General features: G+C 36.0%; 16 non-coding genes across 16 annotated transcripts; all 16 read right to left on the bottom strand.

Moving 5' to 3' along the window:
* Positions 1–2,394: 2,394 nt before the first annotated feature.
* On the bottom strand, positions 2,395–2,466 carry TRNAP-UGG (transfer RNA proline (anticodon UGG)). Its single transcript has one exon. It is a non-coding gene; the product is annotated as a tRNA-Pro (tRNA).
* Positions 2,467–4,594: 2,128 nt separating this feature from the next.
* TRNAP-UGG (transfer RNA proline (anticodon UGG)) lies at positions 4,595–4,666 on the bottom strand. Its single transcript has one exon. It is a non-coding gene; the product is annotated as a tRNA-Pro (tRNA).
* Positions 4,667–6,794: 2,128 nt separating this feature from the next.
* On the bottom strand, positions 6,795–6,866 carry TRNAP-UGG (transfer RNA proline (anticodon UGG)). The gene has a single exon. It is a non-coding gene; the product is annotated as a tRNA-Pro (tRNA).
* Positions 6,867–7,894: 1,028 nt separating this feature from the next.
* TRNAP-UGG (transfer RNA proline (anticodon UGG)) lies at positions 7,895–7,966 on the bottom strand. The gene has a single exon. It is a non-coding gene; the product is annotated as a tRNA-Pro (tRNA).
* A 1,028-nt stretch (positions 7,967–8,994) lies between these two features.
* On the bottom strand, positions 8,995–9,066 carry TRNAP-UGG (transfer RNA proline (anticodon UGG)). The gene has a single exon. It is a non-coding gene; the product is annotated as a tRNA-Pro (tRNA).
* Positions 9,067–10,094: 1,028 nt separating this feature from the next.
* TRNAP-UGG (transfer RNA proline (anticodon UGG)) lies at positions 10,095–10,166 on the bottom strand. Its single transcript has one exon. It is a non-coding gene; the product is annotated as a tRNA-Pro (tRNA).
* Positions 10,167–11,194: 1,028 nt separating this feature from the next.
* TRNAP-UGG (transfer RNA proline (anticodon UGG)) lies at positions 11,195–11,266 on the bottom strand. The gene has a single exon. It is a non-coding gene; the product is annotated as a tRNA-Pro (tRNA).
* A 1,028-nt stretch (positions 11,267–12,294) lies between these two features.
* Positions 12,295–12,366, bottom strand: TRNAP-UGG (transfer RNA proline (anticodon UGG)). The gene has a single exon. It is a non-coding gene; the product is annotated as a tRNA-Pro (tRNA).
* A 3,227-nt stretch (positions 12,367–15,593) lies between these two features.
* TRNAP-UGG (transfer RNA proline (anticodon UGG)) lies at positions 15,594–15,665 on the bottom strand. Its single transcript has one exon. It is a non-coding gene; the product is annotated as a tRNA-Pro (tRNA).
* Positions 15,666–16,693: 1,028 nt separating this feature from the next.
* On the bottom strand, positions 16,694–16,765 carry TRNAP-UGG (transfer RNA proline (anticodon UGG)). The gene has a single exon. It is a non-coding gene; the product is annotated as a tRNA-Pro (tRNA).
* Positions 16,766–19,992: 3,227 nt separating this feature from the next.
* TRNAP-UGG (transfer RNA proline (anticodon UGG)) lies at positions 19,993–20,064 on the bottom strand. The gene has a single exon. It is a non-coding gene; the product is annotated as a tRNA-Pro (tRNA).
* A 1,028-nt stretch (positions 20,065–21,092) lies between these two features.
* On the bottom strand, positions 21,093–21,164 carry TRNAP-UGG (transfer RNA proline (anticodon UGG)). The gene has a single exon. It is a non-coding gene; the product is annotated as a tRNA-Pro (tRNA).
* Positions 21,165–24,391: 3,227 nt separating this feature from the next.
* TRNAP-UGG (transfer RNA proline (anticodon UGG)) lies at positions 24,392–24,463 on the bottom strand. The gene has a single exon. It is a non-coding gene; the product is annotated as a tRNA-Pro (tRNA).
* Positions 24,464–25,491: 1,028 nt separating this feature from the next.
* TRNAP-UGG (transfer RNA proline (anticodon UGG)) lies at positions 25,492–25,563 on the bottom strand. Its single transcript has one exon. It is a non-coding gene; the product is annotated as a tRNA-Pro (tRNA).
* Positions 25,564–26,066: 503 nt separating this feature from the next.
* Positions 26,067–26,138, bottom strand: TRNAP-UGG (transfer RNA proline (anticodon UGG)). The gene has a single exon. It is a non-coding gene; the product is annotated as a tRNA-Pro (tRNA).
* Positions 26,139–26,641: 503 nt separating this feature from the next.
* Positions 26,642–26,713, bottom strand: TRNAP-UGG (transfer RNA proline (anticodon UGG)). The gene has a single exon. It is a non-coding gene; the product is annotated as a tRNA-Pro (tRNA).
* Positions 26,714–27,585: the final 872 nt, after the last annotated feature.

The following is a 27,585-nucleotide window of genomic DNA, read 5'->3' as shown; positions in this document are numbered from 1 at the left end:
TTCCATTCCAAACAGAGCTACCATGAGCAATAAAGCCAAATCCTTGCTCCCGACACCATTCACCAAGCCACAAGTTAAAGTCCCTAATACGCATCCGCCTGTCGTTCTGAGTGTTATGCACAGGCAGAACTTCAGAGAATGACAGTGTGGAAGCAACCTGCCGTATATCATTGGCAAAAACACTAAAAACTTCCTTAACCTCTGAAACCTCATTGCAAGCCAAGTCATTTGTCCCTAAATGGACAAGTACATCCAATTCCCCTTCCTGCTTTGCTTGCTTAACAATATTACAGATACGTCTCCTGTCTCTGTGAGCAGTAGCTCCGGGAAGACACCTCACAAGACCACCATTGTCCATCTCCACACCTCTTATGATGGAATCCCCCAACAACAACTGCTTTCTATTAGGCCTCACCATAGTCTTCAAGCCTCTCTGCACAACACCACTAGCCTCAGTGCCTCTCTGCACAACACCACTAGCCTCAGTGCCTCTCTGCACAACACCACTAGCCTCAGTGCCTCTCTGCACAACACCACTAGCCTCAGTGCCTCTCTGCACAACACCACTAGCCTCAGTGCCTCTCTGCACAACACCACTAGCCTCAGTGCCTCTCTGCACAACACCACTAGCCTCAGTGCCTCTCTGCACAACACCACTAGCCTCAGTGCCTCTCTGCACAACACCACTAGCCTCAGTGCCTCTCTGCACAACACCACTAGCCTCAGTGCCTCTCTGCACAACACCACTAGCCTCAGTTCCTCTCTGCACAACACCACTAGCCTCAGTGCCTCTCTGCACAACACCACTAGCCTCAGTGCCTCTCTGCACAACACCACTAGCCTCAGTGCCTCTCTGCACAACACCACTAGCCTCAGTGCCTCTCTGCACAACACCACTAGCCTCAGTGCCTCTCTGCACAACACCACTAGCCTCAGTGCCTCTCTGCACAACACCACTAGCCTCAGTGCCTCTCTGCACAACACCACTAGCCTCAGTGCCTCTCTGCACAACACCACTAGCCTCAGTGCCTCTCTGCACAACACCACTAGCCTCAGTGCCTCTCTGCACAACACCACTAGCCTCAGTGCCTATCTCCAGGACACCACTACACTCTGAAAGTGCAGAAAATGAATTATGTAGAACAACAGACTGTGCAATATGCCTTTTATCCACAACTCCAAGTCTACCAGATCCTACAGTAATCCATCTGCCATTCCTAGTATGTCTCTGCGGCAATGGCTTTGCAGCAGTTCCAGCCTGAATTTGTTTACCAGATAATTTACAAATCTCAGACTTCAAAAATACAATCTCCTGCCGCAAGATAGAGAACTGTCTACAGATTAGACAACAACCAAACCTCAAAAAAGTGGAACGTGAAACAAATGCAAAGCAACTATTACACTGAACTAAGTCTGCCATTCCAATGAGGCGAATAATTTAAATCAAACAAATTTTACCTTTTTTTTTTTTTTTTTATCCTCCTGGATACCTCAGATTACCTCCAGTTTATCTCCAGAATATCTCCAACCACACACACACTTAGAAGCAACACTCTCCAGAATATCTCCAACCACACACACACTTAGAAGCAACACTTAGATGAAGCAACCAAGCTCTATTAGCCAAGCTAATGACAACTACCCTTATATACTCCTAAAATCACCTCCCACTAGGAATGTTTAACACCTGGGTAGGCCTCTGCTTATTAGCAAACAATAGCTAATTGAAATAGCAATCAATAGCAAGTAGCTACCTAATCCAATCAAATGCCTTATAATTACCAACAGGAAATCAAACCTTCTGCAGTCAGTAACCCTTTCCTACAGATGAATCTTACCTGTAACAGTAAAAAAGAACTCTTAGCACAACTCTTAGACAGTTGAAGCTTCTGTAAAACTCTCCAGAATATCTCCAACCACACACACACTTAGAAGCAACACTTAGATGAAGCAACCAAGCTCTATAAAGTAAAGATGTGAATAAAAATAGAATTCCGTATGTCAAAACATATATTTTTTTCCCCTTTGTTTGTTGTTAACAAAGATTTTGCAGTCTTAAGAAAGACTTTGCAGTCTTAAAAGCGTCAATCTGAGCAGTTAGGACTTGCATTAATGACTTACGATAAACCATTGATTTTAAATGGTTGATAATGAAAACAACACATTTTTTATGATTTCTCTCATACAATTCTAAGTAAAAGCTAAACTTGTATTAATATAAGATGTTAGCTTTGAAAGGTGATATCAGAAGCACCAGGAAATATATATATTGATGGTGGCATGCCAACATCTTCTCTGTGGAGCACTTGAAGGGTTTTGCTACAAATGATTTTTGCTGACTATATTAAACACAGTTGGAAGCTACGTGTTTCAAAAGAAAAACACCAATTGCTTGGGCTCGTCCGGGATTTGAACCCGGGACCTCTCGCACCCAAAGCGAGAATCATACCCCTAGACCAACGAGCCATTACATTAGTTGGGTTTTAGGAAAAAAATTGCCAGACTAACGCGCCAGACAGCGTTTGTGTTCTCAAAATAGAAACAAAGTTTTCGTTTTGAAGTGAGGATTTTAAATTTCCTCAATAGGATCTGTTTTTCCTATATCATTTTCATTGTATGGGTAAATTAACAGTTGAGGTTTATGTACGATGGTGATAAATCATATTGACAGTTGTCAAAGTTGAGTCTGTTTCTGGTCAAATTGCTGGGGAAGACTTAAAATTTCCATTCATTTCTTAATTGTTTATGAGGGCTTTGTTGGTTTAGGAGAAATTTGTGGTTCAAATATATGTTGGAAAAGCACATGAAGGATTCAACTTTCTTTCTCATATTCTGCATGCTATCACCATGTTGAAAATAAAGTAAAGATGTGCAGAGGAGAAATTAATTATAAATAGTCTTGTGCAAAATAATGTTTGGGGAGGTTGGCCTGGTTCCATAACTTGAATCCACAGCCGAACGTAACGACTACCTTGAATTTACCTTCACAGTTTTATTCATCGATACATTCAGGCGTGTACTGGAAGGAATTTGATTCAAACCTACCCTCTCCAACACATATTTGCACATGTCTAAGTATGAATAAAAATAGAATTCCGTATGTCAAAACATATATTTTTTTCCCCTTTGTTTGTTGTTAACAAAGATTTTGCAGTCTTAAGAAAGACTTTGCAGTCTTAAAAGCGTCATCTGAGCAGTTAGGACTTGCATTAATGACTTACGATAAACCATTGATTTTAAATGGTTGATAATGAAAACAACACATTTTTTATGATTTCTCTCATACAATTCTAAGTAAAAGCTAAACTTGTATTAATATAAGATGTTAGCTTTGAAAGGTGATATCAGAAGCACCAGGAAATATATATATTGATGGTGGCATGCCAACATCTTCTCTGTGGAGCACTTGAAGGGTTTTGCTACAAATGATTTTTGCTGACTATATTAAACACAGTTGGAAGCTACGTGTTTCAAAAGAAAAACACCAATTGCTTGGGCTCATCCGGGATTTGAACCCGGGACCTCTCGCACCCAAAGCGAGAATCATACCCCTAGACCAACGAGCCATTACATTAGTTGGGTTTTAGGAAAAAAATTGCCAGACTAACGCGCCAGACAGCGTTTGTGTTCTCAAAATAGAAACAAAGTTTTCGTTTTGAAGTGAGGATTTTAAATTTCCTCAATAGGATCTGTTTTTCCAATATCATTTTCATTGTATGGGTAAATTAACAGTTGAGGTTTATGTACGATGGTGATAAATCATATTGACAGTTGTCAAAGTTGAGTCTGTTTCTGGTCAAATTGCTGGGGAAGACTTAAAATTTCCATTCATTTCTTAATTGTTTATGAGGGCTTTGTTGGTTTAGGAGAAATTTGTGGTTCAAATATATGTTGGAAAAGCACATGAAGGATTCAACTTTCTTTCTCATATTCTGCATGCTATCACCATGTTGAAAATAAAGTAAAGATGTGCAGAGGAGAAATTAATTATAAATAGTCTTGTGCAAAATAATGTTTGGGGAGGTTGGCCTGGTTCCATGACTTGAATCCACAGCCGAACGTAACGACTGCCTTGAATTTACCTTCACAGTTTTATTCATCGATACATTCAGGCGTGTACTGGAAGGAATTTGATTCAAACCTACCCTCTCCAACACATATTTGCACATGTCTAAGTATGAATAAAAATAGAATTCCGTATGTCAAAACATATATTTTTTTCCCCTTTGTTTGTTGTTAACAAAGATTTTGCAGTCTTAAGAAAGACTTTGCAGTCTTAAAAGCGTCATCTGAGCAGTTAGGACTTGCATTAATGACTTACGATAAACCATTGATTTTAAATGGTTGATAATGAAAACAACACATTTTTTATGATTTCTCTCATACAATTCTAAGTAAAAGCTAAACTTGTATTAATATAAGATGTTAGCTTTGAAAGGTGATATCAGAAGCACCAGGAAATATATATATTGATGGTGGCATGCCAACATCTTCTCTGTGGAGCACTTGAAGGGTTTTGCTACAAATGATTTTTGCTGACTATATTAAACACAGTTGGAAGCTACGTGTTTCAAAAGAAAAACACCAATTGCTTGGGCTCGTCCGGGATTTGAACCCGGGACCTCTCGCACCCAAAGCGAGAATCATACCCCTAGACCAACGAGCCATTACATTAGTTGGGTTTTAGAAAAAAAATTGCCAGACTAACGCGCCAGACAGCGTTTGTGTTCTCAAAATAGAAACAAAGTTTTCGTTTTGAAGTGAGGATTTTAAATTTCCTCAATAGGATCTGTTTTTCCAATATCATTTTCATTGTATGGGTAAATTAACAGTTGAGGTTTATGTACGATGGTGATAAATCATATTGACAGTTGTCAAAGTTGAGTCTGTTTCTGGTCAAATTGCTGGGGAAGACTTAAAATTTCCATTCATTTCTTAATTGTTTATGAGGGCTTTGTTGGTTTAGGAGAAATTTGTGGTTCAAATATATGTTGGAAAAGCACATGAAGGATTCAACTTTCTTTCTCATATTCTGCATGCTATCACCATGTTGAAAATAAAGTAAAGATGTGCAGAGGAGAAATTAATTATAAATAGTCTTGTGCAAAATAATGTTTGGGGAGGTTGGCCTGGTTCCATAACTTGAATCCACAGCCGAACGTAACGACTGCCTTGAATTTACCTTCACAGTTTTATTCATCGATACATTCAGGCGTGTACTGGAAGGAATTTGATTCAAACCTACCCTCTCCAACACATATTTGCACATGTCTAAGTATGAATAAAAATAGAATTCCGTATGTCAAAACATATATTTTTTTCCCCTTTGTTTGTTGTTAACAAAGATTTTGCAGTCTTAAGAAAGACTTTGCAGTCTTAAAAGCGTCATCTGAGCAGTTAGGACTTGCATTAATGACTTACGATAAACCATTGATTTTAAATGGTTGATAATGAAAACAACACATTTTTTATGATTTCTCTCATACAATTCTAAGTAAAAGCTAAACTTGTATTAATATAAGATGTTAGCTTTGAAAGGTGATATCAGAAGCACCAGGAAATATATATATTGATGGTGGCATGCCAACATCTTCTCTGTGGAGCACTTGAAGGGTTTTGCTACAAATGATTTTTGCTGACTATATTAAACACAGTTGGAAGCTACGTGTTTCAAAAGAAAAACAACAATTGCTTGGGCTTGTCCGGGATTTAAACCCGGGACCTCTCGCACCCAAAGCGAGAATCATACCCCTAGACCAACGAGCCATTACATTAGTTGGGTTTTAGGAAAAAAATTGCCAGACTAACGCGCCAGACAGCGTTTGTGTTCTCAAAATAGAAACAAAGTTTTCGTTTTGAAGTGAGGATTTTAAATTTCCTCAATAGGATCTGTTTTTCCAATATCATTTTCATTGTATGGGTAAATTAACAGTTGAGGTTTATGTACGATGGTGATAAATCATATTGACAGTTGTCAAAGTTGAGTCTGTTTCTGGTCAAATTGCTGGGGAAGACTTAAAATTTCCATTCATTTCTTAATTGTTTATGAGGGCTTTGTTGGTTTAGGAGAAATTTGTGGTTCAAATATATGTTGGAAAAGCACATGAAGGATTCAACTTTCTTTCTCATATTCTGCATGCTATCACCATGTTGAAAATAAAGTAAAGATGTGCAGAGGAGAAATTAATTATAAATAGTCTTGTGCAAAATAATGTTTGGGGAGGTTGGCCTGGTTCCATATCTTGAATCCACAGCCGAACGTAACGACTGCCTTGAATTTACCTTCACAGTTTTATTCATCGATACATTCAGGCGTGTACTGGAAGGAATTTGATTCAAACCTACCCTCTCCAACACATATTTGCACATGTCTAAGTATGAATAAAAATAGAATTCCGTATGTCAAAACATATATTTTTTTCCCCTTTGTTTGTTGTTAACAAAGATTTTGCAGTCTTAAGAAAGACTTTGCAGTCTTAAAAGCGTCATCTGAGCAGTTAGGACTTGCATTAATGACTTACGATAAACCATTGATTTTAAATGGTTGATAATGAAAACAACACATTTTTTATGATTTCTCTCATACAATTCTAAGTAAAAGCTAAACTTGTATTAATATAAGATGTTAGCTTTGAAAGGTGATATCAGAAGCACCAGGAAATATATATATTGATGGTGGCATGCCAACATCTTCTCTGTGGAGCACTTGAAGGGTTTTGCTACAAATGATTTTTGCTGACTATATTAAACACAGTTGGAAGCTACGTGTTTCAAAAGAAAAACACCAATTGCTTGGGCTCGTCCGGGATTTGAACCCGGGACCTCTCGCACCCAAAGCGAGAATCATACCCCTAGACCAACGAGCCATTACATTAGTTGGGTTTTAGAAAAAAAATTGCCAGACTAACGCGCCAGACAGCGTTTGTGTTCTCAAAATAGAAACAAAGTTTTCGTTTTGAAGTGAGGATTTTAAATTTCCTCAATAGGATCTGTTTTTCCAATATCATTTTCATTGTATGGGTAAATTAACAGTTGAGGTTTATGTACGATGGTGATAAATCATATTGACAGTTGTCAAAGTTGAGTCTGTTTCTGGTCAAATTGCTGGGGAAGACTTAAAATTTCCATTCATTTCTTAATTGTTTATGAGGGCTTTGTTGGTTTAGGAGAAATTTGTGGTTCAAATATATGTTGGAAAAGCACATGAAGGATTCAACTTTCTTTCTCATATTCTGCATGCTATCACCATGTTGAAAATAAAGTAAAGATGTGCAGAGGAGAAATTAATTATAAATAGTCTTGTGCAAAATAATGTTTGGGGAGGTTGGCCTGGTTCCATAACTTGAATCCACAGCCGAACGTAACGACTGCCTTGAATTTACCTTCACAGTTTTATTCATCGATACATTCAGGCGTGTACTGGAAGGAATTTGATTCAAACCTACCCTCTCCAACACATATTTGCACATGTCTAAGTATGAATAAAAATAGAATTCCGTATGTCAAAACATATATTTTTTTCCCCTTTGTTTGTTGTTAACAAAGATTTTGCAGTCTTAAGAAAGACTTTGCAGTCTTAAAAGCGTCATCTGAGCAGTTAGGACTTGCATTAATGACTTACGATAAACCATTGATTTTAAATGGTTGATAATGAAAACAACACATTTTTTATGATTTCTCTCATACAATTCTAAGTAAAAGCTAAACTTGTATTAATATAAGATGTTAGCTTTGAAAGGTGATATCAGAAGCACCAGGAAATATATATATTGATGGTGGCATGCCAACATCTTCTCTGTGGAGCACTTGAAGGGTTTTGCTACAAATGATTTTTGCTGACTATATTAAACACAGTTGGAAGCTACGTGTTTCAAAAGAAAAACACCAATTGCTTGGGCTCGTCCGGGATTTGAACCCGGGACCTCTCGCACCCAAAGCGAGAATCATACCCCTAGACCAACGAGCCATTACATTAGTTGGGTTTTAGGAAAAAAATTGCCAGACTAACGCGCCAGACAGCGTTTGTGTTCTCAAAATAGAAACAAAGTTTTCGTTTTGAAGTGAGGATTTTAAATTTCCTCAATAGGATCTGTTTTTCCTATATCATTTTCATTGTATGGGTAAATTAACAGTTGAGGTTTATGTACGATGGTGATAAATCATATTGACAGTTGTCAAAGTTGAGTCTGTTTCTGGTCAAATTGCTGGGGAAGACTTAAAATTTCCATTCATTTCTTAATTGTTTATGAGGGCTTTGTTGGTTTAGGAGAAATTTGTGGTTCAAATATATGTTGGAAAAGCACATGAAGGATTCAACTTTCTTTCTCATATTCTGCATGCTATCACCATGTTGAAAATAAAGTAAAGATGTGCAGAGGAGAAATTAATTATAAATAGTCTTGTGCAAAATAATGTTTGGGGAGGTTGGCCTGGTTCCATAACTTGAATCCACAGCCGAACGTAACGACTGCCTTGAATTTACCTTCACAGTTTTATTCATCGATACATTCAGGCGTGTACTGGAAGGAATTTGATTCAAACCTACCCTCTCCAACACATATTTGCACATGTCTAAGTATGAATAAAAATAGAATTCCGTATGTCAAAACATATATTTTTTTCCCCTTTGTTTGTTGTTAACAAAGATTTTGCAGTCTTAAGAAAGACTTTGCAGTCTTAAAAGCGTCATCTGAGCAGTTAGGACTTGCATTAATGACTTACGATAAACCATTGATTTTAAATGGTTGATAATGAAAACAACACATTTTTTATGATTTCTCTCATACAATTCTAAGTAAAAGCTAAACTTGTATTAATATAAGATGTTAGCTTTGAAAGGTGATATCAGAAGCACCAGGAAATATATATATTGATGGTGGCATGCCAACATCTTCTCTGTGGAGCACTTGAAGGGTTTTGCTACAAATGATTTTTGCTGACTATATTAAACACAGTTGGAAGCTACGTGTTTCAAAAGAAAAACACCAATTGCTTGGGCTCGTCCGGGATTTGAACCCGGGACCTCTCGCACCCAAAGCGAGAATCATACCCCTAGACCAACGAGCCATTACATTAGTTGGGTTTTAGGAAAAAAATTGCCAGACTAACGCGCCAGACAGCGTTTGTGTTCTCAAAATAGAAACAAAGTTTTCGTTTTGAAGTGAGGATTTTAAATTTCCTCAATAGGATCTGTTTTTCCAATATCATTTTCATTGTATGGGTAAATTAACAGTTGAGGTTTATGTACGATGGTGATAAATCATATTGACAGTTGTCAAAGTTGAGTCTGTTTCTGGTCAAATTGCTGGGGAAGACTTAAAATTTCCATTCATTTCTTAATTGTTTATGAGGGCTTTGTTGGTTTAGGAGAAATTTGTGGTTCAAATATATGTTGGAAAAGCACATGAAGGATTCAACTTTCTTTCTCATATTCTGCATGCTATCACCATGTTGAAAATAAAGTAAAGATGTGCAGAGGAGAAATTAATTATAAATAGTCTTGTGCAAAATAATGTTTGGGGAGGTTGGCCTGGTTCCATGACTTGAATCCACAGCCGAACGTAACGACTGCCTTGAATTTACCTTCACAGTTTTATTCATCGATACATTCAGGCGTGTACTGGAAGGAATTTGATTCAAACCTACCCTCTCCAACACATATTTGCACATGTCTAAATATGAATAAAAATAGAATTCTGTATGTCAAAACATATATTTTTTTCCCCTTTGTTTGTTGTTAACAAAGATTTTGCAGTCTTAAGAAAGACTTTGCAGTCTTAAAAGCGTCATCTGAGCAGTTAGGACTTGCATTAATGACTTACGATAAACCATTGATTTTAAATGGTTGATAATGAAAACAACACATTTTTTATGATTTCTCTCATACAATTCTAAGTAAAAGCTAAACTTGTATTAATATAAGATGTTAGCTTTGAAAGGTGATATCAGAAGCACCAGGAAATATATATATTGATGGTGGCATGCCAACATCTTCTCTGTGGAGCACTTGAAGGGTTTTGCTACAAATGATTTTTGCTGACTATATTAAACACAGTTGGAAGCTACGTGTTTCAAAAGAAAAACACCAATTGCTTGGGCTCGTCCGGGATTTGAACCCGGGACCTCTCGCACCCAAAGCGAGAATCATACCCCTAGACCAACGAGCCATTACATTAGTTGGGTTTTAGGAAAAAAATTGCCAGACTAACGCGCCAGACAGCGTTTGTGTTCTCAAAATAGAAACAAAGTTTTCGTTTTGAAGTGAGGATTTTAAATTTCCTCAATAGGATCTGTTTTTCCAATATCATTTTCATTGTATGGGTAAATTAACAGTTGAGGTTTATGTACGATGGTGATAAATCATATTGACAGTTGTCAAAGTTGAGTCTGTTTCTGGTCAAATTGCTGGGGAAGACTTAAAATTTCCATTCATTTCTTAATTGTTTATGAGGGCTTTGTTGGTTTAGGAGAAATTTGTGGTTCAAATATATGTTGGAAAAGCACATGAAGGATTCAACTTTCTTTCTCATATTCTGCATGCTATCACCATGTTGAAAATAAAGTAAAGATGTGCAGAGGAGAAATTAATTATAAATAGTCTTGTGCAAAATAATGTTTGGGGAGGTTGGCCTGGTTCCATAACTTGAATCCACAGCCGAACGTAACGACTGCCTTGAATTTACCTTCACAGTTTTATTCATCGATACATTCAGGCGTGTACTGGAAGGAATTTGATTCAAACCTACCCTCTCCAACACATATTTGCACATGTCTAAGTATGAATAAAAATAGAATTCCGTATGTCAAAACATATATTTTTTTCCCCTTTGTTTGTTGTTAACAAAGATTTTGCAGTCTTAAGAAAGACTTTGCAGTCTTAAAAGCGTCATCTGAGCAGTTAGGACTTGCATTAATGACTTACGATAAACCATTGATTTTAAATGGTTGATAATGAAAACAACACATTTTTTATGATTTCTCTCATACAATTCTAAGTAAAAGCTAAACTTGTATTAATATAAGATGTTAGCTTTGAAAGGTGATATCAGAAGCACCAGGAAATATATATATTGATGGTGGCATGCCAACATCTTCTCTGTGGAGCACTTGAAGGGTTTTGCTACAAATGATTTTTGCTGACTATATTAAACACAGTTGGAAGCTACGTGTTTCAAAAGAAAAACACCAATTGCTTGGGCTCGTCCGGGATTTGAACCCGGGACCTCTCGCACCCAAAGCGAGAATCATACCCCTAGACCAACGAGCCATTACATTAGTTGGGTTTTAGGAAAAAAATTGCCAGACTAACGCGCCAGACAGCGTTTGTGTTCTCAAAATAGAAACAAAGTTTTCGTTTTGAAGTGAGGATTTTAAATTTCCTCAATAGGATCTGTTTTTCCAATATCATTTTCATTGTATGGGTAAATTAACAGTTGAGGTTTATGTACGATGGTGATAAATCATATTGACAGTTGTCAAAGTTGAGTCTGTTTCTGGTCAAATTGCTGGGGAAGACTTAAAATTTCCATTCATTTCTTAATTGTTTATGAGGGCTTTGTTGGTTTAGGAGAAATTTGTGGTTCAAATATATGTTGGAAAAGCACATGAAGGATTCAACTTTCTTTCTCATATTCTGCATGCTATCACCATGTTGAAAATAAAGTAAAGATGTGCAGAGGAGAAATTAATTATAAATAGTCTTGTGCAAAATAATGTTTGGGGAGGTTGGCCTGGTTCCATAACTTGAATCCACAGCCGAACGTAACGACTGCCTTGAATTTACCTTCACAGTTTTATTCATCGATACATTCAGGCGTGTACTGGAAGGAATTTGATTCAAACCTACCCTCTCCAACACATATTTGCACATGTCTAAATATGAATAAAAATAGAATTCTGTATGTCAAAACATATATTTTTTTCCCCTTTGTTTGTTGTTAACAAAGATTTTGCAGTCTTAAGAAAGACTTTGCAGTCTTAAAAGCGTCATCTGAGCAGTTAGGACTTGCATTAATGACTTACGATAAACCATTGATTTTAAATGGTTGATAATGAAAACAACACATTTTTTATGATTTCTCTCATACAATTCTAAGTAAAAGCTAAACTTGTATTAATATAAGATGTTAGCTTTGAAAGGTGATATCAGAAGCACCAGGAAATATATATATTGATGGTGGCATGCCAACATCTTCTCTGTGGAGCACTTGAAGGGTTTTGCTACAAATGATTTTTGCTGACTATATTAAACACAGTTGGAAGCTACGTGTTTCAAAAGAAAAACACCAATTGCTTGGGCTCGTCCGGGATTTGAACCCGGGACCTCTCGCACCCAAAGCGAGAATCATACCCCTAGACCAACGAGCCATTACATTAGTTGGGTTTTAGGAAAAAAATTGCCAGACTAACGCGCCAGACAGCGTTTGTGTTCTCAAAATAGAAACAAAGTTTTCGTTTTGAAGTGAGGATTTTAAATTTCCTCAATAGGATCTGTTTTTCCAATATCATTTTCATTGTATGGGTAAATTAACAGTTGAGGTTTATGTACGATGGTGATAAATCATATTGACAGTTGTCAAAGTTGAGTCTGTTTCTGGTCAAATTGCTGGGGAAGACTTAAAATTTCCATTCATTTCTTAATTGTTTATGAGGGCTTTGTTGGTTTAGGAGAAATTTGTGGTTCAAATATATGTTGGAAAAGCACATGAAGGATTCAACTTTCTTTCTCATATTCTGCATGCTATCACCATGTTGAAAATAAAGTAAAGATGTGCAGAGGAGAAATTAATTATAAATAGTCTTGTGCAAAATAATGTTTGGGGAGGTTGGCCTGGTTCCATAACTTGAATCCACAGCCGAACGTAACGACTGCCTTGAATTTACCTTCACAGTTTTATTCATCGATACATTCAGGCGTGTACTGGAAGGAATTTGATTCAAACCTACCCTCTCCAACACATATTTGCACATGTCTAAATATGAATAAAAATAGAATTCTGTATGTCAAAACATATATTTTTTTCCCCTTTGTTTGTTGTTAACAAAGATTTTGCAGTCTTAAGAAAGACTTTGCAGTCTTAAAAGCGTCATCTGAGCAGTTAGGACTTGCATTAATGACTTACGATAAACCATTGATTTTAAATGGTTGATAATGAAAACAACACATTTTTTATGATTTCTCTCATACAATTCTAAGTAAAAGCTAAACTTGTATTAATATAAGATGTTAGCTTTGAAAGGTGATATCAGAAGCACCAGGAAATATATATATTGATGGTGGCATGCCAACATCTTCTCTGTGGAGCACTTGAAGGGTTTTGCTACAAATGATTTTTGCTGACTATATTAAACACAGTTGGAAGCTACGTGTTTCAAAAGAAAAACACCAATTGCTTGGGCTCGTCCGGGATTTAAACCCGGGACCTCTCGCACCCAAAGCGAGAATCATACCCCTAGACCAACGAGCCATTACATTAGTTGGGTTTTAGGAAAAAAATTGCCAGACTAACGCGCCAGACAGCGTTTGTGTTCTCAAAATAGAAACAAAGTTTTCGTTTTGAAGTGAGGATTTTAAATTTCCTCAATAGGATCTGTTTTTCCAATATCATTTTCATTGTATGGGTAAATTAACAGTTGAGGTTTATGTACGATGGTGATAAATCATATTGACAGTTGTCAAAGTTGAGTCTGTTTCTGGTCAAATTGCTGGGGAAGACTTAAAATTTCCATTCATTTCTTAATTGTTTATGAGGGCTTTGTTGGTTTAGGAGAAATTTGTGGTTCAAATATATGTTGGAAAAGCACATGAAGGATTCAACTTTCTTTCTCATATTCTGCATGCTATCACCATGTTGAAAATAAAGTAAAGATGTGCAGAGGAGAAATTAATTATAAATAGTCTTGTGCAAAATAATGTTTGGGGAGGTTGGCCTGGTTCCATAACTTGAATCCACAGCCGAACGTAACGACTGCCTTGAATTTACCTTCACAGTTTTATTCATCGATACATTCAGGCGTGTACTGGAAGGAATTTGATTCAAACCTACCCTCTCCAACACATATTTGCACATGTCTAAGTATGAATAAAAATAGAATTCCGTATGTCAAAACATATATTTTTTTCCCCTTTGTTTGTTGTTAACAAAGATTTTGCAGTCTTAAGAAAGACTTTGCAGTCTTAAAAGCGTCATCTGAGCAGTTAGGACTTGCATTAATGACTTACGATAAACCATTGATTTTAAATGGTTGATAATGAAAACAACACATTTTTTATGATTTCTCTCATACAATTCTAAGTAAAAGCTAAACTTGTATTAATATAAGATGTTAGCTTTGAAAGGTGATATCAGAAGCACCAGGAAATATATATATTGATGGTGGCATGCCAACATCTTCTCTGTGGAGCACTTGAAGGGTTTTGCTACAAATGATTTTTGCTGACTATATTAAACACAGTTGGAAGCTACGTGTTTCAAAAGAAAAACACCAATTGCTTGGGCTCGTCCGGGATTTGAACCCGGGACCTCTCGCACCCAAAGCAAGAATCATACCCCTAGACCAACGAGCCATTACATTAGTTGGTTTTAGGAAAAAAATTGCCAGACTAACGCGCCAGACAGCGTTTGTGTTCTCAAAATAGAAACAAAGTTTTCGTTTTGAAGTGAGGATTTTAAATTTCCTCAATAGGATCTGTTTTTCCAATATCATTTTCATTGTATGGGTAAATTAACAGTTGAGGTTTATGTACGATGGTGATAAATCATATTGACAGTTGTCAAAGTTGAGTCTGTTTCTGGTCAAATTGCTGGGGAAGACTTAAAATTTCCATTCATTTCTTAATTGTTTATGAGGGCTTTGTTGGTTTAGGAGAAATTTGTGGTTCAAATATATGTTGGAAAAGCACATGAAGGATTCAACTTTCTTTCTCATATTCTGCATGCTATTACCATGTTGAAAATAAAGTAAAGATGTGCAGAGGAGAAATTAATTATAAATAGTCTTGTGCAAAATAATGTTTGGGGAGGTTGGCCTGGTTCCATGACTTGAATCCACAGCCGAACGTAACGACTGCCTTGAATTTACCTTCACAGTTTTATTCATCGATACATTCAGGCGTGTACTGGAAGGAATTTGATTCAAACCTACCCTCTCCAACACATATTTGCACATGTCTAAATATGAATAAAAATAGAATTCTGTATGTCAAAACATATATTTTTTTCCCCTTTGTTTGTTGTTAACAAAGATTTTGCAGTCTTAAGAAAGACTTTGCAGTCTTAAAAGCGTCATCTGAGCAGTTAGGACTTGCATTAATGACTTACGATAAACCATTGATTTTAAATGGTTGATAATGAAAACAACACATTTTTTATGATTTCTCTCATACAATTCTAAGTAAAAGCTAAACTTGTATTAATATAAGATGTTAGCTTTGAAAGGTGATATCAGAAGCACCAGGAAATATATATATTGATGGTGGCATGCCAACATCTTCTCTGTGGAGCACTTGAAGGGTTTTGCTACAAATGATTTTTGCTGACTATATTAAACACAGTTGGAAGCTACGTGTTTCAAAAGAAAAACACCAATTGCTTGGGCTCGTCCGGGATTTGAACCCGGGACCTCTCGCACCCAAAGCGAGAATCATACCCCTAGACCAACGAGCCATTACATTAGTTGGGTTTTAGGAAAAAAATTGCCAGACTAACGCGCCAGACAGCGTTTGTGTTCTCAAAATAGAAACAAAGTTTTCGTTTTGAAGTGAGGATTTTAAATTTCCTCAATAGGATCTGTTTTTCCAATATCATTTTCATTGTATGGGTAAATTAACAGTTGAGGTTTATGTACGATGGTGATAAATCATATTGACAGTTGTCAAAGTTGAGTCTGTTTCTGGTCAAATTGCTGGGGAAGACTTAAAATTTCCATTCATTTCTTAATTGTTTATGAGGGCTTTGTTGGTTTAGGAGAAATTTGTGGTTCAAATATATGTTGGAAAAGCACATGAAGGATTCAACTTTCTTTCTCATATTCTGCATGCTATCACCATGTTGAAAATAAAGTAAAGATGTGCAGAGGAGAAATTAATTATAAATAGTCTTGTGCAAAATAATGTTTGGGGAGGTTGGCCTGGTTCCATAACTTGAATCCACAGCCGAACGTAACGACTGCCTTGAATTTACCTTCACAGTTTTATTCATCGATACATTCAGGCGTGTACTGGAAGGAATTTGATTCAAACCTACCCTCTCCAACACATATTTGCACATGTCTAAATATGAATAAAAATAGAATTCTGTATGTCAAAACATATATTTTTTTCCCCTTTGTTTGTTGTTAACAAAGATTTTGCAGTCTTAAGAAAGACTTTGCAGTCTTAAAAGCGTCATCTGAGCAGTTAGGACTTGCATTAATGACTTACGATAAACCATTGATTTTAAATGGTTGATAATGAAAACAACACATTTTTTATGATTTCTCTCATACAATTCTAAGTAAAAGCTAAACTTGTATTAATATAAGATGTTAGCTTTGAAAGGTGATATCAGAAGCACCAGGAAATATATATATTGATGGTGGCATGCCAACATCTTCTCTGTGGAGCACTTGAAGGGTTTTGCTACAAATGATTTTTGCTGACTATATTAAACACAGTTGGAAGCTACGTGTTTCAAAAGAAAAACACCAATTGCTTGGGCTCGTCCGGGATTTGAACCCGGGACCTCTCGCACCCAAAGCGAGAATCATACCCCTAGACCAACGAGCCATTACATTAGTTGGGTTTTAGGAAAAAAATTGCCAGACTAACGCGCCAGACAGCGTTTGTGTTCTCAAAATAGAAACAAAGTTTTCGATTTGAAGTGAGGATTTTAAATTTCCTCAATAGGATCTGTTTTTCCAATATCATTTTCATTGTATGGGTAAATTAACAGTTGAGGTTTATGTACGATGGTGATAAATCATATTGACAGTTGTCAAAGTTGAGTCTGTTTCTGGTCAAATTGCTGGGGAAGACTTAAAATTTCCATTCATTTCTTAATTGTTTATGAGGGCTTTGTTGGTTTAGGAGAAATTTGTGGTTCAAATATATGTTGGAAAAGCACATGAAGGATTCAACTTTCTTTCTCATATTCTGCATGCTATCACCATGTTGAAAATAAAGTAAAGATGTGCAGAGGAGAAATTAATTATAAATAGTCTTGTGCAAAATAATGTTTGGGGAGGTTGGCCTGGTTCCATAACTTGAATCCACAGCCGAACGTAACGACTGCCTTGAATTTACCTTCACAGTTTTATTCATCGATACATTCAGGCGTGTACTGGAAGGAATTTGATTCAAACCTACCCTCTCCAACACATATTTGCACATGTCTAAATATGAATAAAAATAGAATTCTGTATGTCAAAACATATATTTTTTTCCCCTTTGTTTGTTGTTAACAAAGATTTTGCAGTCTTAAGAAAGACTTTGCAGTCTTAAAAGCGTCATCTGAGCAGTTAGGACTTGCATTAATGACTTACGATAAACCATTGATTTTAAATGGTTGATAATGAAAACAACACATTTTTTATGATTTCTCTCATACAATTCTAAGTAAAAGCTAAACTTGTATTAATATAAGATGTTAGCTTTGAAAGGTGATATCAGAAGCACCAGGAAATATATATATTGATGGTGGCATGCCAACATCTTCTCTGTGGAGCACTTGAAGGGTTTTGCTACAAATGATTTTTGCTGACTATATTAAACACAGTTGGAAGCTACGTGTTTCAAAAGAAAAACACCAATTGCTTGGGCTCGTCCGGGATTTAAACCCGGGACCTCTCGCACCCAAAGCGAGAATCATACCCCTAGACCAACGAGCCATTACATTAGTTGGGTTTTAGGAAAAAAATTGCCAGACTAACGCGCCAGACAGCGTTTGTGTTCTCAAAATAGAAACAAAGTTTTCGTTTTGAAGTGAGGATTTTAAATTTCCTCAATAGGATCTGTTTTTCCAATATCATTTTCATTGTATGGGTAAATTAACAGTTGAGGTTTATGTACGATGGTGATAAATCATATTGACAGTTGTCAAAGTTGAGTCTGTTTCTGGTCAAATTGCTGGGGAAGACTTAAAATTTCCATTCATTTCTTAATTGTTTATGAGGGCTTTGTTGGTTTAGGAGAAATTTGTGGTTCAAATATATGTTGGAAAAGCACATGAAGGATTCAACTTTCTTTCTCATATTCTGCATGCTATCACCATGTTGAAAATAAAGTAAAGATGTGCAGAGGAGAAATTAATTATAAATAGTCTTGTGCAAAATAATGTTTGGGGAGGTTGGCCTGGTTCCATAACTTGAATCCACAGCCGAACGTAACGACTGCCTTGAATTTACCTTCACAGTTTTATTCATCGATACATTCAGGCGTGTACTGGAAGGAATTTGATTCAAACCTACCCTCTCCAACACATATTTGCACATGTCTAAGTATGAATAAAAATAGAATTCCGTATGTCAAAACATATATTTTTTTCCCCTTTGTTTGTTGTTAACAAAGATTTTGCAGTCTTAAGAAAGACTTTGCAGTCTTAAAAGCGTCATCTGAGCAGTTAGGACTTGCATTAATGACTTACGATAAACCATTGATTTTAAATGGTTGATAATGAAAACAACACATTTTTTATGATTTCTCTCATACAATTCTAAGTAAAAGCTAAACTTGTATTAATATAAGATGTTAGCTTTGAAAGGTGATATCAGAAGCACCAGGAAATATATATATTGATGGTGGCATGCCAACATCTTCTCTGTGGAGCACTTGAAGGGTTTTGCTACAAATGATTTTTGCTGACTATATTAAACACAGTTGGAAGCTACGTGTTTCAAAAGAAAAACACCAATTGCTTGGGCTCGTCCGGGATTTGAACCCGGGACCTCTCGCACCCAAAGCAAGAATCATACCCCTAGACCAACGAGCCATTACATTAGTTGGTTTTAGGAAAAAAATTGCCAGACTAACGCGCCAGACAGCGTTTGTGTTCTCAAAATAGAAACAAAGTTTTCGTTTTGAAGTGAGGATTTTAAATTTCCTCAATAGGATCTGTTTTTCCAATATCATTTTCATTGTATGGGTAAATTAACAGTTGAGGTTTATGTACGATGGTGATAAATCATATTGACAGTTGTCAAAGTTGAGTCTGTTTCTGGTCAAATTGCTGGGGAAGACTTAAAATTTCCATTCATTTCTTAATTGTTTATGAGGGCTTTGTTGGTTTAGGAGAAATTTGTGGTTCAAATATATGTTGGAAAAGCACATGAAGGATTCAACTTTCTTTCTCATATTCTGCATGCTATTACCATGTTGAAAATAAAGTAAAGATGTGCAGAGGAGAAATTAATTATAAATAGTCTTGTGCAAAATAATGTTTGGGGAGGTTGGCCTGGTTCCATGACTTGAATCCACAGCCGAACGTAACGACTGCCTTGAATTTACCTTCACAGTTTTATTCATCGATACATTCAGGCGTGTACTGGAAGGAATTTGATTCAAACCTACCCTCTCCAACACATATTTGCACATGTCTAAATATGAATAAAAATAGAATTCTGTATGTCAAAACATATATTTTTTTCCCCTTTGTTTGTTGTTAACAAAGATTTTGCAGTCTTAAGAAAGACTTTGCAGTCTTAAAAGCGTCATCTGAGCAGTTAGGACTTGCATTAATGACTTACGATAAACCATTGATTTTAAATGGTTGATAATGAAAACAACACATTTTTTATGATTTCTCTCATACAATTCTAAGTAAAAGCTAAACTTGTATTAATATAAGATGTTAGCTTTGAAAGGTGATATCAGAAGCACCAGGAAATATATATATTGATGGTGGCATGCCAACATCTTCTCTGTGGAGCACTTGAAGGGTTTTGCTACAAATGATTTTTGCTGACTATATTAAACACAGTTGGAAGCTACGTGTTTCAAAAGAAAAACACCAATTGCTTGGGCTCGTCCGGGATTTGAACCCGGGACCTCTCGCACCCAAAGCGAGAATCATACCCCTAGACCAACGAGCCATTACATTAGTTGGGTTTTAGGAAAAAAATTGCCAGACTAACGCGCCAGACAGCGTTTGTGTTCTCAAAATAGAAACAAAGTTTTCGTTTTGAAGTGAGGATTTTAAATTTCCTCAATAGGATCTGTTTTTCCAATATCATTTTCATTGTATGGGTAAATTAACAGTTGAGGTTTATGTACGATGGTGATAAATCATATTGACAGTTGTCAAAGTTGAGTCTGTTTCTGGTCAAATTGCTGGGGAAGACTTAAAATTTCCATTCATTTCTTAATTGTTTATGAGGGCTTTGTTGGTTTAGGAGAAATTTGTGGTTCAAATATATGTTGGAAAAGCACATGAAGGATTCAACTTTCTTTCTCATATTCTGCATGCTATCACCATGTTGAAAATAAAGTAAAGATGTGCAGAGGAGAAATTAATTATAAATAGTCTTGTGCAAAATAATGTTTGGGGAGGTTGGCCTGGTTCCATAACTTGAATCCACAGCCGAACGTAACGACTGCCTTGAATTTACCTTCACAGTTTTATTCATCGATACATTCAGGCGTGTACTGGAAGGAATTTGATTCAAACCTACCCTCTCCAACACATATTTGCACATGTCTAAATATGAATAAAAATAGAATTCTGTATGTCAAAACATATATTTTTTTCCCCTTTGTTTGTTGTTAACAAAGATTTTGCAGTCTTAAGAAAGACTTTGCAGTCTTAAAAGCGTCATCTGAGCAGTTAGGACTTGCATTAATGACTTACGATAAACCATTGATTTTAAATGGTTGATAATGAAAACAACACATTTTTTATGATTTCTCTCATACAATTCTAAGTAAAAGCTAAACTTGTATTAATATAAGATGTTAGCTTTGAAAGGTGATATCAGAAGCACCAGGAAATATATATATTGATGGTGGCATGCCAACATCTTCTCTGTGGAGCACTTGAAGGGTTTTGCTACAAATGATTTTTGCTGACTATATTAAACACAGTTGGAAGCTACGTGTTTCAAAAGAAAAACACCAATTGCTTGGGCTCGTCCGGGATTTGAACCCGGGACCTCTCGCACCCAAAGCGAGAATCATACCCCTAGACCAACGAGCCATTACATTAGTTGGGTTTTAGGAAAAAAATTGCCAGACTAACGCGCCAGACAGCGTTTGTGTTCTCAAAATAGAAACAAAGTTTTCGATTTGAAGTGAGGATTTTAAATTTCCTCAATAGGATCTGTTTTTCCAATATCATTTTCATTGTATGGGTAAATTAACAGTTGAGGTTTATGTACGATGGTGATAAATCATATTGACAGTTGTCAAAGTTGAGTCTGTTTCTGGTCAAATTGCTGGGGAAGACTTAAAATTTCCATTCATTTCTTAATTGTTTATGAGGGCTTTGTTGGTTTAGGAGAAATTTGTGGTTCAAATATATGTTGGAAAAGCACATGAAGGATTCAACTTTCTTTCTCATATTCTGCATGCTATCACCATGTTGAAAATAAAGTAAAGATGTGCAGAGGAGAAATTAATTATAAATAGTCTTGTGCAAAATAATGTTTGGGGAGGTTGGCCTGGTTCCATAACTTGAATCCACAGCCGAACGTAACGACTGCCTTGAATTTACCTTCACAGTTTTATTCATCGATACATTCAGGCGTGTACTGGAAGGAATTTGATTCAAACCTACCCTCTCCAACACATATTTGCACATGTCTAAATATGAATAAAAATAGAATTCTGTATGTCAAAACATATATTTTTTTCCCCTTTGTTTGTTGTTAACAAAGATTTTGCAGTCTTAAGAAAGACTTTGCAGTCTTAAAAGCGTCATCTGAGCAGTTAGGACTTGCATTAATGACTTACGATAAACCATTGATTTTAAATGGTTGATAATGAAAACAACACATTTTTTATGATTTCTCTCATACAATTCTAAGTAAAAGCTAAACTTGTATTAATATAAGATGTTAGCTTTGAAAGGTGATATCAGAAGCACCAGGAAATATATATATTGATGGTGGCATGCCAACATCTTCTCTGTGGAGCACTTGAAGGGTTTTGCTACAAATGATTTTTGCTGACTATATTAAACACAGTTGGAAGCTACGTGTTTCAAAAGAAAAACACCAATTGCTTGGGCTCGTCCGGGATTTAAACCCGGGACCTCTCGCACCCAAAGCGAGAATCATACCCCTAGACCAACGAGCCATTACATTAGTTGGGTTTTAGGAAAAAAATTGCCAGACTAACGCGCCAGACAGCGTTTGTGTTCTCAAAATAGAAACAAAGTTTTCGTTTTGAAGTGAGGATTTTAAATTTCCTCAATAGGATCTGTTTTTCCAATATCATTTTCATTGTATGGGTAAATTAACAGTTGAGGTTTATGTACGATGGTGATAAATCATATTGACAGTTGTCAAAGTTGAGTCTGTTTCTGGTCAAATTGCTGGGGAAGACTTAAAATTTCCATTCATTTCTTAATTGTTTATGAGGGCTTTGTTGGTTTAGGAGAAATTTGTGGTTCAAATATATGTTGGAAAAGCACATGAAGGATTCAACTTTCTTTCTCATATTCTGCATGCTATCACCATGTTGAAAATAAAGTAAAGATGTGCAGAGGAGAAATTAATTATAAATAGTCTTGTGCAAAATAATGTTTGGGGAGGTTGGCCTGGTTCCATAACTTGAATCCACAGCCGAACGTAACGACTGCCTTGAATTTACCTTCACAGTTTTATTCATCGATACATTCAGGCGTGTACTGGAAGGAATTTGATTCAAACCTACCCTCTCCAACACATATTTGCACATGTCTAAGTATGAATAAAAATAGAATTCCGTATGTCAAAACATATATTTTTTTCCCCTTTGTTTGTTGTTAACAAAGATTTTGCAGTCTTAAGAAAGACTTTGCAGTCTTAAAAGCGTCATCTGAGCAGTTAGGACTTGCATTAATGACTTACGATAAACCATTGATTTTAAATGGTTGATAATGAAAACAACACATTTTTTATGATTTCTCTCATACAATTCTAAGTAAAAGCTAAACTTGTATTAATATAAGATGTTAGCTTTGAAAGGTGATATCAGAAGCACCAGGAAATATATATATTGATGGTGGCATGCCAACATCTTCTCTGTGGAGCACTTGAAGGGTTTTGCTACAAATGATTTTTGCTGACTATATTAAACACAGTTGGAAGCTACGTGTTTCAAAAGAAAAACACCAATTGCTTGGGCTCGTCCGGGATTTGAACCCGGGACCTCTCTCACCCAAAGCAAGAATCATACCCCTAGACCAACGAGCCATTACATTAGTTGGTTTTAGGAAAAAAATTGCCAGACTAACGCGCCAGACAGCGTTTGTGTTCTCAAAATAGAAACAAAGTTTTCGTTTTGAAGTGAGGATTTTAAATTTCCTCAATAGGATCTGTTTTTCCAATATCATTTTCATTGTATGGGTAAATTAACAGTTGAGGTTTATGTACGATGGTGATAAATCATATTGACAGTTGTCAAAGTTGAGTCTGTTTCTGGTCAAATTGCTGGGGAAGACTTAAAATTTCCATTCATTTCTTAATTGTTTATGAGGGCTTTGTTGGTTTAGGAGAAATTTGTGGTTCAAATATATGTTGGAAAAGCACATGAAGGATTCAACTTTCTTTCTCATATTCTGCATGCTATTACCATGTTGAAAATAAAGTAAAGATGTGCAGAGGAGAAATTAATTATAAATAGTCTTGTGCAAAATAATGTTTGGGGAGGTTGGCCTGGTTCCATGACTTGAATCCACAGCCGAACGTAACGACTGCCTTGAATTTACCTTCACAGTTTTATTCATCGATACATTCAGGCGTGTACTGGAAGGAATTTGATTCAAACCTACCCTCTCCAACACATATTTGCACATGTCTAAATATGAATAAAAATAGAATTCTGTATGTCAAAACATATATTTTTTTCCCCTTTGTTTGTTGTTAACAAAGATTTTGCAGTCTTAAGAAAGACTTTGCAGTCTTAAAAGCGTCATCTGAGCAGTTAGGACTTGCATTAATGACTTACGATAAACCATTGATTTTAAATGGTTGATAATGAAAACAACACATTTTTTATGATTTCTCTCATACAATTCTAAGTAAAAGCTAAACTTGTATTAATATAAGATGTTAGCTTTGAAAGGTGATATCAGAAGCACCAGGAAATATATATATTGATGGTGGCATGCCAACATCTTCTCTGTGGAGCACTTGAAGGGTTTTGCTACAAATGATTTTTGCTGACTATATTAAACACAGTTGGAAGCTACGTGTTTCAAAAGAAAAACACCAATTGCTTGGGCTCGTCCGGGATTTGAACCCGGGACCTCTCGCACCCAAAGCGAGAATCATACCCCTAGACCAACGAGCCATTACATTAGTTGGGTTTTAGGAAAAAAATTGCCAGACTAACGCGCCAGACAGCGTTTGTGTTCTCAAAATAGAAACAAAGTTTTCGTTTTGAAGTGAGGATTTTAAATTTCCTCAATAGGATCTGTTTTTCCAATATCATTTTCATTGTATGGGTAAATTAACAGTTGAGGTTTATGTACGATGGTGATAAATCATATTGACAGTTGTCAAAGTTGAGTCTGTTTCTGGTCAAATTGCTGGGGAAGACTTAAAATTTCCATTCATTTCTTAATTGTTTATGAGGGCTTTGTTGGTTTAGGAGAAATTTGTGGTTCAAATATATGTTGGAAAAGCACATGAAGGATTCAACTTTCTTTCTCATATTCTGCATGCTATCACCATGTTGAAAATAAAGTAAAGATGTGCAGAGGAGAAATTAATTATAAATAGTCTTGTGCAAAATAATGTTTGGGGAGGTTGGCCTGGTTCCATAACTTGAATCCACAGCCGAACGTAACGACTGCCTTGAATTTACCTTCACAGTTTTATTCATCGATACATTCAGGCGTGTACTGGAAGGAATTTGATTCAAACCTACCCTCTCCAACACATATTTGCACATGTCTAAGTATGAATAAAAATAGAATTCCGTATGTCAAAACATATATTTTTTTCCCCTTTGTTTGTTGTTAACAAAGATTTTGCAGTCTTAAGAAAGACTTTGCAGTCTTAAAAGCGTCATCTGAGCAGTTAGGACTTGCATTAATGACTTACGATAAACCATTGATTTTAAATGGTTGATAATGAAAACAACACATTTTTTATGATTTCTCTCATACAATTCTAAGTAAAAGCTAAACTTGTATTAATATAAGATGTTAGCTTTGAAAGGTGATATCAGAAGCACCAGGAAATATATATATTGATGGTGGCATGCCAACATCTTCTCTGTGGAGCACTTGAAGGGTTTTGCTACAAATGATTTTTGCTGACTATATTAAACACAGTTGGAAGCTACGTGTTTCAAAAGAAAAACACCAATTGCTTGGGCTCGTCCGGGATTTGAACCCGGGACCTCTCGCACCCAAAGCGAGAATCATACCCCTAGACCAACGAGCCATTACATTAGTTGGGTTTTAGGAAAAAAATTGCCAGACTAACGCGCCAGACAGCGTTTGTGTTCTCAAAATAGAAACAAAGTTTTCGTTTTGAAGTGAGGATTTTAAATTTCCTCAATAGGATCTGTTTTTCCAATATCATTTTCATTGTATGGGTAAATTAACAGTTGAGGTTTATGTACGATGGTGATAAATCATATTGACAGTTGTCAAAGTTGAGTCTGTTTCTGGTCAAATTGCTGGGGAAGACTTAAAATTTCCATTCATTTCTTAATTGTTTATGATTTCTCTCATACAATTCTAAGTAAAAGCTAAACTTGTATTAATATAAGATGTTAGCTTTGAAAGGTGATATCAGAAGCACCAGGAAATATATATATTGATGGTGGCATGCCAACATCTTCTCTGTGGAGCACTTGAAGGGTTTTGCTACAAATGATTTTTGCTGACTATATTAAACACAGTTGGAAGCTACGTGTTTCAAAAGAAAAACACCAATTGCTTGGGCTCGTCCGGGATTTGAACCCGGGACCTCTCGCACCCAAAGCGAGAATCATACCCCTAGACCAACGAGCCATTACATTAGTTGGGTTTTAGGAAAAAAATTGCCAGACTAACACGCCAGACAGCGTTTGTGTTCTCAAAATAGAAACAAAGTTTTCGTTTTGAAGTGAGGATTTTAAATTTCCTCAATAGGATCTGTTTTTCCTATATCATTTTCATTGTATGGGTAAATTAACAGTTGAGGTTTATGTACGATGGTGATAAATCATATTGACAGTTGTCAAAGTTGAGTCTGTTTCTGGTCAAATTGCTGGGGAAGACTTAAAATTTCCATTCATTTCTTAATTGTTTATGATTTCTCTTATACAATTCTAAGTAAAAGCTAAACTTGTATTAATATAAGATGTTAGCTTTGAAAGGTGATATCAGAAGCACCAGGAAATATATATATTGATGGTGGCATGCCAACATCTTCTCTGTGGAGCACTTGAAGGGTTTTGCTACAAATGATTTTTGCTGACTATATTAAACACAGTTGGAAGCTACGTGTTTCAAAAGAAAAACACCAATTGCTTGGGCTCGTCCGGGATTTGAACCCGGGACCTCTCGCACCCAAAGCGAGAATCATACCCCTAGACCAACGAGCCATTACATTAGTTAGGTTTTAGGAAAAAAATTGCCAGACTAACACGCCAGACAGCGTTTGTGTTCTCAAAATAGAAACAAAGTTTTCGTTTTGAAGTGAGGATTTTAAATTTCCTCAATAGGATCTGTTTTTCCTATATCATTTTCATTGTATGGGTAAATTAACAGTTGAGGTTTATGTACGATGGTGATAAATCATATTGACAGTTGTCAAAGTTGAGTCTGTTTCTGGTCAAATTGCTGGGGAAGACTTAAAATTTCCATTCATTTCTTAATTGTTTATGAGGGCTTTGTTGGTTTAGGAGAAATTTGTGGTTCAAATATATGTTGGAAAAGCACATGAAGGATTCAACTTTCTTTCTCATATTCTGCATGCTATCACCATGTTGAAAATAAAGTAAAGATGTGCAGAGGAGAAATTAATTATAAATAGTCTTGTGCAAAATAATGTTTGGGGAGGTTGGCCTGGTTCCATAACTTGAATCCACAGCCGAACGTAACGACTGCCTTGAATTTACCTTCACAGTTTTATTCATCGATACATTCAGGCGTGTACTGGAAGGAATTTGATTCAAACCTACCCTCTCCAACACATATTTGCACATGTCTAAGTATGAATAAAAATAGAATTCCGTATGTCAAAACATATATTTTTTTCCCCTTTGTTTGTTGTTAACAAAGATTTTGCAGTCTTAAGAAAGACTTTGCAGTCTTAAAAGCGTCATCTGAGCAGTTAGGACTTGCATTAATGACTTACGATAAACCATTGATTTTAAATGGTTGATAATGAAAACAACACATTTTTTATGATTTCTCTCATACAATTCTAAGTAAAAGCTAAACTTGTATTAATATAAGATGTTAGCTTTGAAAG

Source organism: Pelobates fuscus, chromosome 6 (genome assembly GCF_036172605.1).
Source record: "Pelobates fuscus isolate aPelFus1 chromosome 6, aPelFus1.pri, whole genome shotgun sequence".
NCBI lineage: Eukaryota > Metazoa > Chordata > Amphibia > Anura > Pelobatidae > Pelobates > Pelobates fuscus.
Note: the sequence above shows the minus strand (reverse complement) of the source record. Positions and strands in the feature narration are given on the sequence as shown.